The 13,513-nt window shown below is 37.0% G+C and overlaps 1 protein-coding gene across 2 annotated transcripts in view; it reads right to left on the bottom strand.

Annotated features, from left to right (window-relative positions):
* LOC136339129 (tachykinin-like peptides receptor 99D) overlaps positions 1–13,513 on the bottom strand; it is a 69,617-nt gene that overhangs the window by 55,203 nt on the left and 901 nt on the right. The window lies entirely within an intron of this gene.

Here is a 13,513-nt window from a genome sequence, read left to right as displayed (position 1 = left end):
ATAAAAGTCCTGCAATAGAGAGTAATTCGACGGAAAAAGCGAATATGCCACATGCCTTGTGACTTCATAAAAGCCATCACTGATTTACGCCTGTTCGTCGACTTCCACAAAAACTTATCCATCTGGAAATGGAGAGCTTCAAATATTTTCCGCAAGGAATGTTTCAACGTTGTGGATTTTTCTCTTTCCGGTCGACAATGCTGGACGATCACTCGTTTTCGTAATTTCCTTTAACTGTTATTTTTCCCTATTCATTTCGGCAACATTTTCACCAGCCGATACCCCTCGAAACCTCCCTTAATCTAAATCACTCCGCGCGCCTCCGGCTGATTGCGAAATGTTTTCTAGATGTGACGGAATTACAGTGACTGATATCGTAAACAATATTTTGTGTATTTAAGGAGATTTTAGTGAAAACATAAAAATTCAGGGTCGGCCTGGAATTATACAATTTGTTCCCCTTTTCATAGAACAACTTCTCACTTGAACCGTTACAAATGAGACGACAAAGTCAGGGTGTTTAACGACTAATGAAACATGTAACGATTTTCTTCAGGAATTCTCTTTTGTTGTCGCTGAAACTCCGAATTTATTCAAGATTTATTGAATTCATTTAATTTAAACGAACCGATTTTGCTAATTTTCTTTCAAGTCAGAAAAACGAGCCGGCACTTCAACTGGTAATTTTTTTGACTCAAATTTCCGATACTCCCTTACACATTCATACTTTGTAGACCTAAAGGACATTTGTTGCTCTAAATGCACACACACTAGGTGATGAGATGACTATAGTTGCTGAAAGCATCGGCTACGTCCTCTATTTATTTTCTCCTCGGGGAGGCCCACATTAGACCAAGAGGTTCTCTTTTACCCAACGTCCTTCTTGGACTGCAAATCACCCCTGAATCGCGAATTTGTGGCCGAGCAGCTTCTCTTAAATACAACTTTTGCAAGTTGGAAAGGCTTCTCCGAAAATGTGAATACTCGTTTTGAATATCTAAATGGACAAACACCTTTGGCTAACACGAAGTGAATGCGCTCAAGTTCAAAACACGAATCGAAAGTTGTGGAAAATTTATTTAGGGTAGAAAATCAATGAGAGTAGCCACTATTGATTATTAAGTATTCTTTCACCTTAGATGCCATAACGAAATCGTAGTCAAATCTACAAGTAAAGGACTGTTGTCATGGAGATCCTCAAGAAAGAAGCTGATCCGCCGACGGGCGTTGTCTAGCACCTCACCCTTTCGTGGGCCATAACTTCGAGATCACAATAGATGGGATTTACTGAGATTATTCCGTTTCCATTTTCTGTTAGTATGCTCAGACACAAATCTATAATTAAATGCTAAAGCGAGAAGATTTCGTTGATATGTCGACATTACCTGTGCCAATGTCTTCGTCATAAGCGATGAGAGAGCATTTTACTGGCGCCTTGATTCCTCAACCTCCGTCCACGGCAGTAATGCTGAAGGATGGGATTGTCGGCTAAATTCATTTAAAATCGTGCCTAAAAAAATGTGTTTATTCCAGAAACGGTGAGAGATATCGAGTTAAACAAGACCGAGCTTTTTCGTCGGAAAACACTAGGGACGTCGAAGTGCTTCAAAAGCCAGATGGGTAAAAGATGAAATGAACTACTGGTACTGCTTCGACGTCTCCTTTACGCCCTAGTTTCTGACCATCACTTTCGATACGCCATGCGTCTATTTCCGAAAACCGTTATTTACTATTCTATTAGAGCTAGACAACTGTTATGTATGTAATGTACACCCTCTAACATCCAAAATAGCACACGACTGATTACTCAATAAAAATTGATTTTTCCATTATCCACGAAAAAGCTTGGCACTGATATCCAAGCAAGACGCATTCATACGTCAATCAAGTCACTAGGGTGGAAAAATAATCCCTTTGGGATGCCAATAAACGCTTTAATTACCAACAAATCGTAACCAGAGGTTTAGAAGTAATTAACAACTTTGGAGTTGAGAATTAAAGTTGGAATTAAAGTCCTGTGCAGCTATCATAATGCCATTTCAATTTGGCTCTTTGCGTGCCGAATATTTGCGAATGCGCCGCTAAAATTGACTTTGAAATACGCGGGTTTGAGGGGCCTTAGTTGGTCCATAGTTAAGTTGAATTGCATTAATTTGGAGGTAATTTTATGGATATTTATTGCGGTTTGCCTAAATCGCTTCTTCGTGATTAAGTCATTCAGTGTTGCACTCGACCGAAACCTAAACCTCTAATCTCAACCGACAACGAGATAAAGTATCACGTTTTCCCGGCTCCAAGGAGAACAAAGATTTATGGGCCATAATTAGCTTTATTAGTGACGGATTTATTTTCAACAAACGTTTACGTCGGAAGAGCTTAATCAGGAATCAGTTTGAGCTTTAGAGGAGGCCCAAATTCGATGCTAATTATTCCTTTGCAACTATCTGTGGTCCAGGCGATACCGCAGAATATGCGTGCTGATGAGGTATTTGTCGGATTCAATAAGATCAATTGCGAATTGTTCCATGTTACTGACTAGGCTAAATCCCTTTAGCATATTTGTTAAGGTTCCTGATAGTCCCAATCGTTAGATAATAGCCTGCGTCGGAGAGAGGAGAATTAATGGCGAGAAAATGGGACGGAACCTTGCAGAAATGGAAAGTTGTTTCAGCCTCAATATATCTAGTTTTACGATGAATTTCGAACTCAACAATCTCTTTGGCACGTATTCTGAATAAATGGTAACATTTTCAACTTGATTGGTAATTAAACAGAATGACGAAGACACGACGAAAATGTTATCTTCTTATGCCTCGTAAGATGGAAATCGCTAAAACTCACTTGTCTGTTCTTAATTTTTCCATAAACCTCCGTCAGAAACTGTAAAAATGTCTAAAGACTCTTTGACCACCACGAAGAGTTCTTGAAAACTCCAAGAAATCCTTTGGGTGTTTGAAAAATTTCCGTTTTTGAAGCAAATTGATTTCTACATTCAGTGGGGATTAAAACTTCAAATCTGAAAAAATCTTTGTTAAACATGGGGAAAATCCAATGAAAACTGGTACGTTTAATTCCCTCACAAGCTCAAAAACAAATTACTTGCTCAACTCCAACGCACCACATTTTTACACCAGCAAAAACATATATAAACTCGCAGGCCTTAAACCCGGAAAGTTCGAAAAAGGGATAACAATAATTCAATGAAAACAATACTGTAATGAATCAGAAAAACGCTTGGTATTTCATTAGGTGAAAACGTTTTTAGTTGAAATAAAAAGCCCCGGATTTGGACCATTTCCCTTTTCTCAGTTTTACAAGACATTTTTTCGTGCCCCCCCCCATAATTTATCATCCCTTTCAAATTGGAAAGAACCTCCATTGACAGATCGCGGGACATTTGACACCAATAAATCTCGAATTCTTCCTTTTTTGATCCAAACGTACTTGTTTAATTCGATTAAGTTCTATTGTACCTAAACCACCCAGTTCGGTGCACTTTTTAAATGTACCGAGATATTTCAGTTAGATTTAGTTAAATCCCATTTTTGGATACGATTGTAAAGTCTTATCTGTATTACAGACTTTGCCAGAACGCTTCATTTGTGGTAATCTCAAATTACCCTCCCTGGCTTTTTTAAATCCCTGTAGCATGCAAATCGGAAGGATTTTTTGGATTTCGATTACCCTCATCGATGAAAATTCTTGCAGCCCTTTTTCAAACGAGTTCGGCTTAAACTGAAATGGTTTTTTAAGTAACTACAGCGGGTCAACTGCGGATGGTTTTAGAAAAAATATAAATAGGACCGTTCATCGTCGAGAATGTTTTGATTTGAAATACAATAACTCTGTATATGTTTATCATAAAACGGTGGGGAATAATTCCGTTTAACGGATTTTAGATTAATAGGTTTAGTATCAATAAGCCGCCAGATATTATTAATCGGTCACGTCTGGAGCGCGAAAATACCTCTTAATTATGATTTTACGTTTGCGAAAACGTTTTAAGTGCGAAAATCCATGGGAAATTTGAGCCTTAGGCGCATAAAATAAAAATCAAATATTTTCAAATCAAAACAAAAAGGGAGGAATCATAACAATCCCATACAAGCGAACGAAAACGATTTGCGAACCGTCTGAAAAAAATTACGACCCTCAACCCAGATTAGCAGCATGTGCTCCACTACACAATGTATGCCTACTGCACACGCGGAGGCGCGCGCATGCACGCAGTATAAATAGAACGCACGATCCAAGAGCCACCTCAGTCTTTGCGGAGAAGCGCGGTAGATCGCCTCGTCTGCACTTTCACCGTCTTTGGTAATATAAATTATAGGTGGGGACGAAACGTTAAAAGCAAATTTCCTTGAACTTTGATTCGTATTAAATTACTAACAATAGAAATAAAGCTTTTTTTATACTAATAATTATTTGCTTCAAAAGCCAGGCGAAGTTAGTCAAAAAAACTTTCCTGTAATGACTGAGAGTTTCCTTTCAGGCTGGTTCGGGCTGGTAAAAAATTCCGAAATTTCTTTCCTAAATAGAATTTTCGTATTTCAGAAAGTGTTAATAAAACTGGCTCCCAAGAGAACTTTGCTGAAGTCGGCATATTTCTGTTCGCTGCTGAAACCAAGATCAATATTAAATTAAGAAGACAATATCAGTCTGTTAACGCGAATGAACCAAATAACTAACTTCAGCTTTCCTTCTAACTTAGCCACAAACTGGAAGTTCATTGATATAGGAACAGCAAGCAATACACGTTCTCAAACACTGACATAATTGAACAATAGGTTTGTTTGGTAGGAAACTGATAGACTAATCTCTATACTCTATTCTGTTTGTATTTATCTTCCTTCCGTAAATCAGGGCTGATAAAATCGGCAAAAGCTAACAAAATGGGACCTCTTTTCTGGTGATTGCGCACTGATGGCAAGTGCTATAATTTGAACAGTAACCTTGAAACTCTATCGACAAAAAGAGTCTTATCGAATTTCTTGAAATAAACGGGCTTGAAAGAAACAAGATTTATGTCCTATAATTAGCTTTATAACTCAACGATTTATTGCCAGTAAGGTTTACGCAGGAGTACGAATAATCAGGAATCGGTCGGGACTTTTAGCGGCAAACTGAAGATTTTATCCACTTTTCTTTTATCTTTGATTAAGGTGTTTAATTATTCAGCAGTAAGGAAATTTATTCGGAAAATGCGGGAATAACTAGAAGAAAATAAAATGGAAATTAGTCATGTCGCATGACTTCCTATTTAGGCTTACTTGAGCCATTCAGTGAAGCTGCATAATATGGAATAAAAGGAAACTCTAAAATGTGCTATTACCAAAAGAAACCAAATTACTGAAATTAGGAAAGAAGTGGATGGTAACATCCTCTAAATATTCTGTGTATTTCCATTCATTATAGCCCATAAAGAAAACAACAATTTATGTATAAAGACGTATCTTAAAAATTAATGCAATTTATTTCGGGTCGCAAAAATCCCATAGAGTTTATCTTTAATAAAACTAGGAGAAACAAAGCAGTGGCAGGATTTATGTAAATCTAAGGAATATTGCAGAATGTCTGAACGAGACTTCTATGAGCAAATAAGGTCTGGGTTTGGAATCGTGCCACCCCTACGTTTTCCTGAATGCAAAACATTTAGGAAAAATCCTGAAACACGTCAAGAATATTTTCAATAGAGCCGAATAGTGCCATAAAACTTAACTCCCCCGGAGCGAAGCCCTGGGGCTCAGAGACGTATGTAAAAAATGTTAAATGGAAAGCGATTTTTTATCACGACATTTAAGCGAGATTATCTTTTACGTTACACTCTTCAATAATTTTTCTTTAAATTGGATCATCAGTGGCCGAATTTTATGTTTTATAAATTATCTCGAAGGAACCATATCTCTCGTTTTCCAATTATTTTTTCCTATGATTTTCAAGTTAACATTTTGAAGCTGGTGGTATTTACGGCTCTCAAAGTTGACGTAGTCCTTATTGGATCAACATCGCGGCATATTCGCTAGAAGAAATGATGAGAAAATGATGAAAAGGTAATGAAACAATTTCGAAAGCCTTGATAGTTAATTTAAATCTTTTAGCCCAAAAATTGATGGAGAAAAGTAAATTTCTGGTTTAAACAATAATAATGCGAAAAGTATGTCTCTGCAACGTACGGTGTCGCCTCCTGGTAACTAAGTTTAAAACCATTTTGCACCCCTTTGAAAATATTGCTGGCCAGTTTCAGGATTTTTCTTAAATAGCCTAGAACAAGGGAAAACTAGGGATGGTAAATTTTCAAATTAACACCCTATATAAACTCTCGCCTTACGGGAATTGACCCACATTTTACTACGAACGGACTTTGGGATTTTTTTTAATACTTCTATTCAATTTTAACATTACAAATTAGTAAAATAATAGATAAATGCAATGCATTATTGCAGTTTTTTCCACGTTGTTTTCTCTTCGGTTACCTTAATCTACGTATTCTTGTAAAGTTTGTAATATGGAGCGAACTGAGCGCAGATATTTCCCAGCACTCCAGGAAGCCTTGCCAATTGGGATTTTCATACTCGTTTGAAAGTTTCGTAAATGGAGAGAGATTTAAAAGTTTGTATAGCATTAATAAATCTTATTAAATAGTTCCAAGTGTAACACGAGAATCCTGTAAGCAGTAATAGATCTAGATTTCCTTCAATTAATGCCCCAGAAGAATTTTCGTTATTTTTATAAAAGATTTTAAACGAAAATCTATTAATGCCGCATACGTTGGAATTAGACAAAACACACCGCCAATGCCTATTTTAACCGTTGGCTTTATCTTCAAATTCCGAAATAAAACAGTTCGACGAGGCTTCCTCTATTCTACGATTCTCCTAATCAATTTATATGGGTCCTAAAAACAGACACTTCGTGCGACTCATAAATCCAAATCACGTAGTAGACAAAAAAAACTATACAGCAGGCTGTTTTATTAAATTTTATGGAAAACGAGAGCAGCCATCCAGGAAACGGAGAACACCAAGCGAAACTGTACCGGAGAAGTATGCCTTCGTATTGCTATTTGAATATTTGATGAGCCCTCCGGGACTGCAATTATCTCTACAAATGGCCTTTTAGCGCTTTATGGGCCGTTTAAGAGAACAAAGGCCTTCAAAAACTATTGTGATGTTCGAACCCTAGCGACGCACTTATTACACGATACGCTAAATATCTTCACTAATCCAACCCGTCATCTTGACCTTGCCCAAGACGAATTTGAAAAGTTCCTCACCGACATAATTCGAAAGGGCTCCAGCTAATTTTCTCCCTTCATGGCACAAGCAGCAGGTTTTACCACTGAAGCCTTTACGGTGCATTGCAGAATGTCGACGGTTGCCCTTTGCTTTAAGTCGCGGGCAACGTGAATACCACAACAAATCTCAAAGGGCCCGGCCCTCATGTCGCTTTTAGTTCACTGAAATATGCATTTCGACGTTGCTTATGCTTAAATTATCGCGCTCGTAAAGATTCGTATATCGAAGGGTTGAAAAGTGATGCCCCATTATTTGCTTAAGAGTATAGACTGAATAGTGCAACTTTAAAACACTTTTCAATGAAAGGGCTATTTCGGGCAAGAGGAACCCCCCTCCCCCCCCCCTCCAACGTCGACTTCAAGTGGGCATCCGAAGCTTTTCAAATGTTTAGCTCGTCTTTTATGTATGAACTGATCGGGGAAAAGAATTCTCGAAAAAGTTCACGAGACGCTGGAGTGAATTCGACAATGTGTATGTTAAGGAGGCGACCGCACAGTCGAAAGTATTTATTTATGCATTAAGACTGGCTGCAAAATTTACAGTCCGGCTGTAGCTAAACTTAAGTTGAATTCCAATTTTTCAACTGAAAAATTTAAGTGCCGAGTGGCATAACACACCCTTTTTCTTTACATTTTGTGAGAACGACGCGACACGTGCTAGTAGGGGCGATTGAACCGATTGAATTGCACACCATCAAAACTAACAGGGAATAAGATGCACCCTTTGCTAAGGGCCCGAAACACTTGTTAACGCTCCGCCGACCAATCTTCAGAAATTCGGAGGAGCGTTCCGAGACAAAATGAAAAAAAAAAGCATTTTTGTGTTATGCCTTCCATCTAAATTGCGTTTTTATTTCCTGCTTCATTTTTAAAAACCTTTCAGAAACTCCGCCTGCATAAATCTTGGTCCGCGAATCACCACTTTCAACTCAAAACAAACTTCACTCAAAGCAAAAGTTTCCTTTTGAAGTTACTTCTCGACGATGTTGAATGTATAGACAAGAATAGTTATTACACCATGGGTGTTATAACAACATAAACCTTGCAATAAGCGCGGCCGTACTTAAGGATTGTCGAATGTGGTGTGAATCGACTTTAAAATAACTGCGAAAAAGGCAAAGAATGTGAGAAAGAAGTAATGCTGAGATTGCCTTTTTTGATGTGTATAGAAGCAAGGCTTGCAGTTTTGCAATTAGGTGCACGTTTCATATCACAAACGGCCATTGTTCCTTGGGTAATTGGGGTGGTTCAGGAATTCATTATGGTTTGTAATAATATGTCAATGATTTAATAAGTTGGTAGCAAAGAGAACGCAGTTTTGTATTGTTGCGATGAACGGACAATGCATTGTTGTTGGGATAGTGGTATTCCGGCTAAACGGTGAGTCCCGAAATGGTATATACGGAGCTCGGAGATAAGTTCAGTGGAGCAATTAAAATTTCCCCATTGGCGTTTGGGTTCAAGCTAGAAATAATTCGTTTTTGACAATTTTCAAAAAACCCTGAACATTGAACGACGTTCAATTAATAAAACAACTTTTAAGGCGGTACATGTTTTTAATTAACAAGTCATCAAAACGGCTGTCCGTCATTCGGCAAGTGTACCATTTTCTGCCGGTTATTCCGCCTCATCTGTCTGCAAAATGTCTTTCAAAAACTATGAAAAATGTGATTCCTAGGAATGCTTTATCAAAAGTAATAATAAGTCCGACATTGCGTCCGAAACATATTTCAATCGGTATCCTGAAAGGCGACAACCTCGTAAATCATTTTTTTTTAATTGAAAGACAATTCATCCGGTCATGAAACATTAAACAAACACCGATATCTTACAATAAGATGCAGAACAAGTTCAATAAATGTAATCGGAATGACACACATCTTTCAAGTTCGATTCGTTAAATTAAATCACAGTCAGAAATTAGAAGTTGCTGCTCTTTGGAGGTTCCAAAATAACATAAATTGAAGATGTTTGCAAGAGAGCTCAACAATCTACATTTTTACGGACGCAGCTGAAGGGTGTCATGCGCATTGTTGGACTGATACCAACCCTTACCAAACACTTTACGCGTTGCTGCAGGGGCGCTAGATCCGATGTTGGGTGCGCCCTGTATTACAATCCAGTTTTAAACTATCATATTTATTAGGCCATTAGGATTCTCGTAGTGGCTTAATAGTTATGCTATTTTCACTGAACATTTGATCGAATTTATGGAAGGCTAACCGTTAATGGCGGCATATAATCTGTGTTTCCGACAGGATCGCGTACCTCGTTCTAAGGTAATTCTCGCAGATTTGCTAAATGTGAAATTTGGACATAATTAGGCGAGAAGTAACGGACCGGTCCGGTGGCCATCACGTTCCTCCGATTTGATGGCGTTGGATTTCTTTGGGAACGCGCAAAAGAGAAATTAAACAAGAAAGAAGGCGGCAGGTTGCAACGATTCCGACGAGAATTTTTTTCATGGTACAACATAAATTATCCTTTTCTACAAACACTTCTCTAATACATATAATCAAAGTGATAAAACAAAGAGAAATTACGGACCGGCAACTACGTTGAAAATTAACCTACAACTTCAAAGAGTTTCTTAACAATTATACTTTGTCTCGTTCCCTCCTGAGCAATCCTACTAAAATATAAATGATAATTGCATTACGAGTACATTCCCGAAAACGCTACCGCCTCCCCTAATTACAAAAACTACTTTATGTATCTATCTACTCAAATTTGATATTAAGCATAAAGTCATTATGATTATTAGCACCCAATTAGTCTGGAGTTCCCGAAAGCTGACAAAACGCAGCCACAATTCAATTGCGGTACTTACAGCTTTCTACCCTTTAGCGTCATTAAATTTCATATGCGAGAGCGAAACCACGAATACATTTATAACCAAATAAGGCGGTCAACCATGCAGGAACGACCAATTGTGCAGAAATTTATTTCACAATTCTCTTTGGCTAAATGAGAGCTACCGTTATTCACTTTCTGATGATTTGTAAACTTTACGTTAAACTCGACTTTTAAAGGCCTTTTTATCTTTATCTAAGTTGATGTTTGTCTTCAAGCAATCCAGTGCTTAGGCCAATTGGCTGTGGTGCGTTCGGAGGGTGTGCTCGTTTGAGAAGATACAAAATTATCTTTCAACATCATGTCCCTGACACTGCGATCGCCCGGTCTATGATGAATTATCGCAACTAAAATCTAACCACAATAATTATTTTACAGGCTGGTATGCTTCGTGAGTTTTTGACAAACCGAGACAACACCATACCATGGGTATTGCAAGGCGATATCTTAAAAACGCATTTAGATATTTGTAAAAAATTTCGATAGAGCAATACAGAAAGTGTTGGAAATATTTAGATGTGTTTTTACCTGTTTTGGTGCTATTGATTTTTAGAGGAATGGGGGGGGGGGGGGGGGGGGTAGAAAAAAGCTATATACACCAGGTATTTAACTAGAATGTTCCACTATAAACCCAACGCTATTAACCTAAGAAACCTATATAATGTCTAGGTATCTCATAAAAAATAACGTCTTCCTGAAGCACAAACTTCTAAAGGCGTTAGCAATCCATGTTGGGTTTAACATGAATTCGGAATAACCCGTTGTAAAAGCTGTTAACCGAACTCTGCGTTTGTGTTGTTTCGAAATGCATATTTCCATTTGGAGTACCATAAAGGTATTACCGTTGTGGTCATCAGCGTAATCCATGTATTGAGCATTAAAAATTTAACTTGTGTAATTTGGAATGCTTTTTTGATCGAAGTGTAGTGAAGCAATAGGCATCGGCAACAGAAGGCACATTCCCAAAAATGTCGCCTCAGTGGGTAGTTTGTGAAAAGCGCTCATAACTTCTCTTATAGGACCTTGTATAAGAGTCCAATAACTGGCTTTTCAGATCTAGGGTAAGTTTGCAAGACGCCGATATAACAACACACTTATTATACATTTTTTGCGTCTTTTCAATGGCCTGGTATTACATAAATCTCAATATAATTCCTAAAAAGTAACTTCCACCTATAAGCAAATAAAAGAACTGAATTTTAAAAATCTTTTCAATCATCGAAATTAGTTCAGCTTTTTCGCCGATAGTGAATCGTGAAGACCAATTGGTGCAATTCACTTTGAACCGCATTTTACATAAGAACCACCTGAATAACTGAGAAAAAAACGACCTTCTAGCATTCATTATGATTCACCAAAGCATTTACATCGACAACACCTACTAGGTGACTGCTTAACGTCACGAGGCAAGTTTCCATAATTAACTTATACAAACTTTAATGAACGGATGCAACTTTGCTTATTTACCTCATATTTAGTCTTGCTAGTTTAAGGTGTTACATAAACTTTCTGCAAACTTATTTCATAACCTTGTTGGTTTTCCCATGGTATTTACAACATATTACTGTCTGATACTGTCTTAGACTTCACATCTCGCTAACTTCGTCGGTTATCGTGGAAAGTTAAATATTTTCCAAAATATCAGCTGACATAGCCCCTTTTATTAGAGTAAACAAGCCACGCCTGCTGACCCTCTCTATAAAGTTTTATAGTTTCCGCATCGTGGAGTTTCTTATTGGCTCGTAATTCCGAATATTTACACTATTTCTTACTGCCATTGACGTCTTCTTCTTACTTTTTACTGTTTTTTTTTTTTGGAAGATACATCCTGAACTAAATTAAGTTAATGATATTTTCTATTAATGGTCAGAATGTACGATATCATTTCCCTTTCTGGGTTTTGATGAAACTTTATATCTAACACGCCCCTTTGTGTTTGCAATTAGTATTGTAAAAATATCGCTGAAATTAACATGCACCTCTGGTGGTTACTGATATGCGATACCATCGCCCCCTTATAAATTTTCAGATATTACGTTACATGAAAAACTAATTTAATTTGCTGCGAAATACCAAATGTGTCCAGAGAAATGTGATATAAGGGCCAAAGTAAGACTTCGTAACTCGTACCGTTATCGAAAATGAGATTTGACCATATCTCAATATTTTGTACTTACCTGGGCGTGTCAGAAGACGTGATATGCCAGAAAACAAGTTAGTTGTACCAAATAAAATCTGATTCTGTAATTCCATTAAAGGCACTAAAGCTCATTCCCCTTAATAAAACCAGATTAACTTGTTCATACGTATCATCAATACCTATTTGAACTGAACTGGACGATGAGTTTTAAATCCATTTTATAATCAAGTGCTGATTTATGCATAGTTATAATCGAGAATTCTCAATTGTTCAAATATGAAATAAGAGCACGTAGACATATTTGAACCTGTGGAAAGTTGGCTAATTATAACAGGTGTATATACATTAGAACTGATGAGGCACGTGCTAATGCGAAGTCGAGGTATTTGTATATAAAGTGAATGAATAATACGGATATTAAATCAGTATTAATTCCTATATTAAATATTACCCAAAAACGCTTTTTCAGTTTTAAAATAATCGCTAATTGTGCGTAAAGTATACAATTGCTAAGTGAGCTTTTTAGCAGCAAGAGCAGAAGAGGCTAAAAACACCCTTCAAAATGGTTTATTCATAAGTAAATGTGAATTGCATTAGAAGGAGAAATTATAGGCTACGTGGAAATTAAATGATGGAAGGAAATGCCTTGATGAAAACTCTACCTAACGTTCTTTACGGTCAAAAGTTGTAAAACATTGTAAAACATAACGATAATAAATAAAGTAAAATAACATAATTGAAATGATTAATCAGAAGTTCGTATTAGGAATTTAAAAAATTAGGCTTCATGGCTGGCACGACAAAGTGATAGGTTGATTAGCTCATTCAAATCTTATTTGCAGCTCCTATGGCTCTCGAGATATTTGTTTTAAAGGTTCTTGTAGTGCGTTATCAAACGTTTATAAAAATATGGAGGCAGTTACTGGCCATCATTATAAACACCTGCTAGCTACTCATTGAAATAAGGAGAAAAGTCTTAAAATTAGAAGTTTAAAAAATGGCAATAAAATTCGATTGAAATGATATTATATTAAAAAGAGCAATTACCGTTTTTCTAATTAATTACTTAGAAACTTTCTTAAACCCGAGAAAAATACAAAAATAAAATATTTAGACTCCAGACTTGAATTTAATACCTGGAAAATTGTAAGCGTTACCAGGAGAAAACTTCATAAACTACAAGCTTGGGGCCATGCGCTCATATGAATCTCTGCGATCATTTT

The sequence above is a fragment of the Euwallacea fornicatus genome, chromosome 5 (assembly GCF_040115645.1).
Source record: "Euwallacea fornicatus isolate EFF26 chromosome 5, ASM4011564v1, whole genome shotgun sequence".
NCBI lineage: Eukaryota > Metazoa > Arthropoda > Insecta > Coleoptera > Curculionidae > Euwallacea > Euwallacea fornicatus.
Note: the sequence above shows the minus strand (reverse complement) of the source record. Positions and strands in the feature narration are given on the sequence as shown.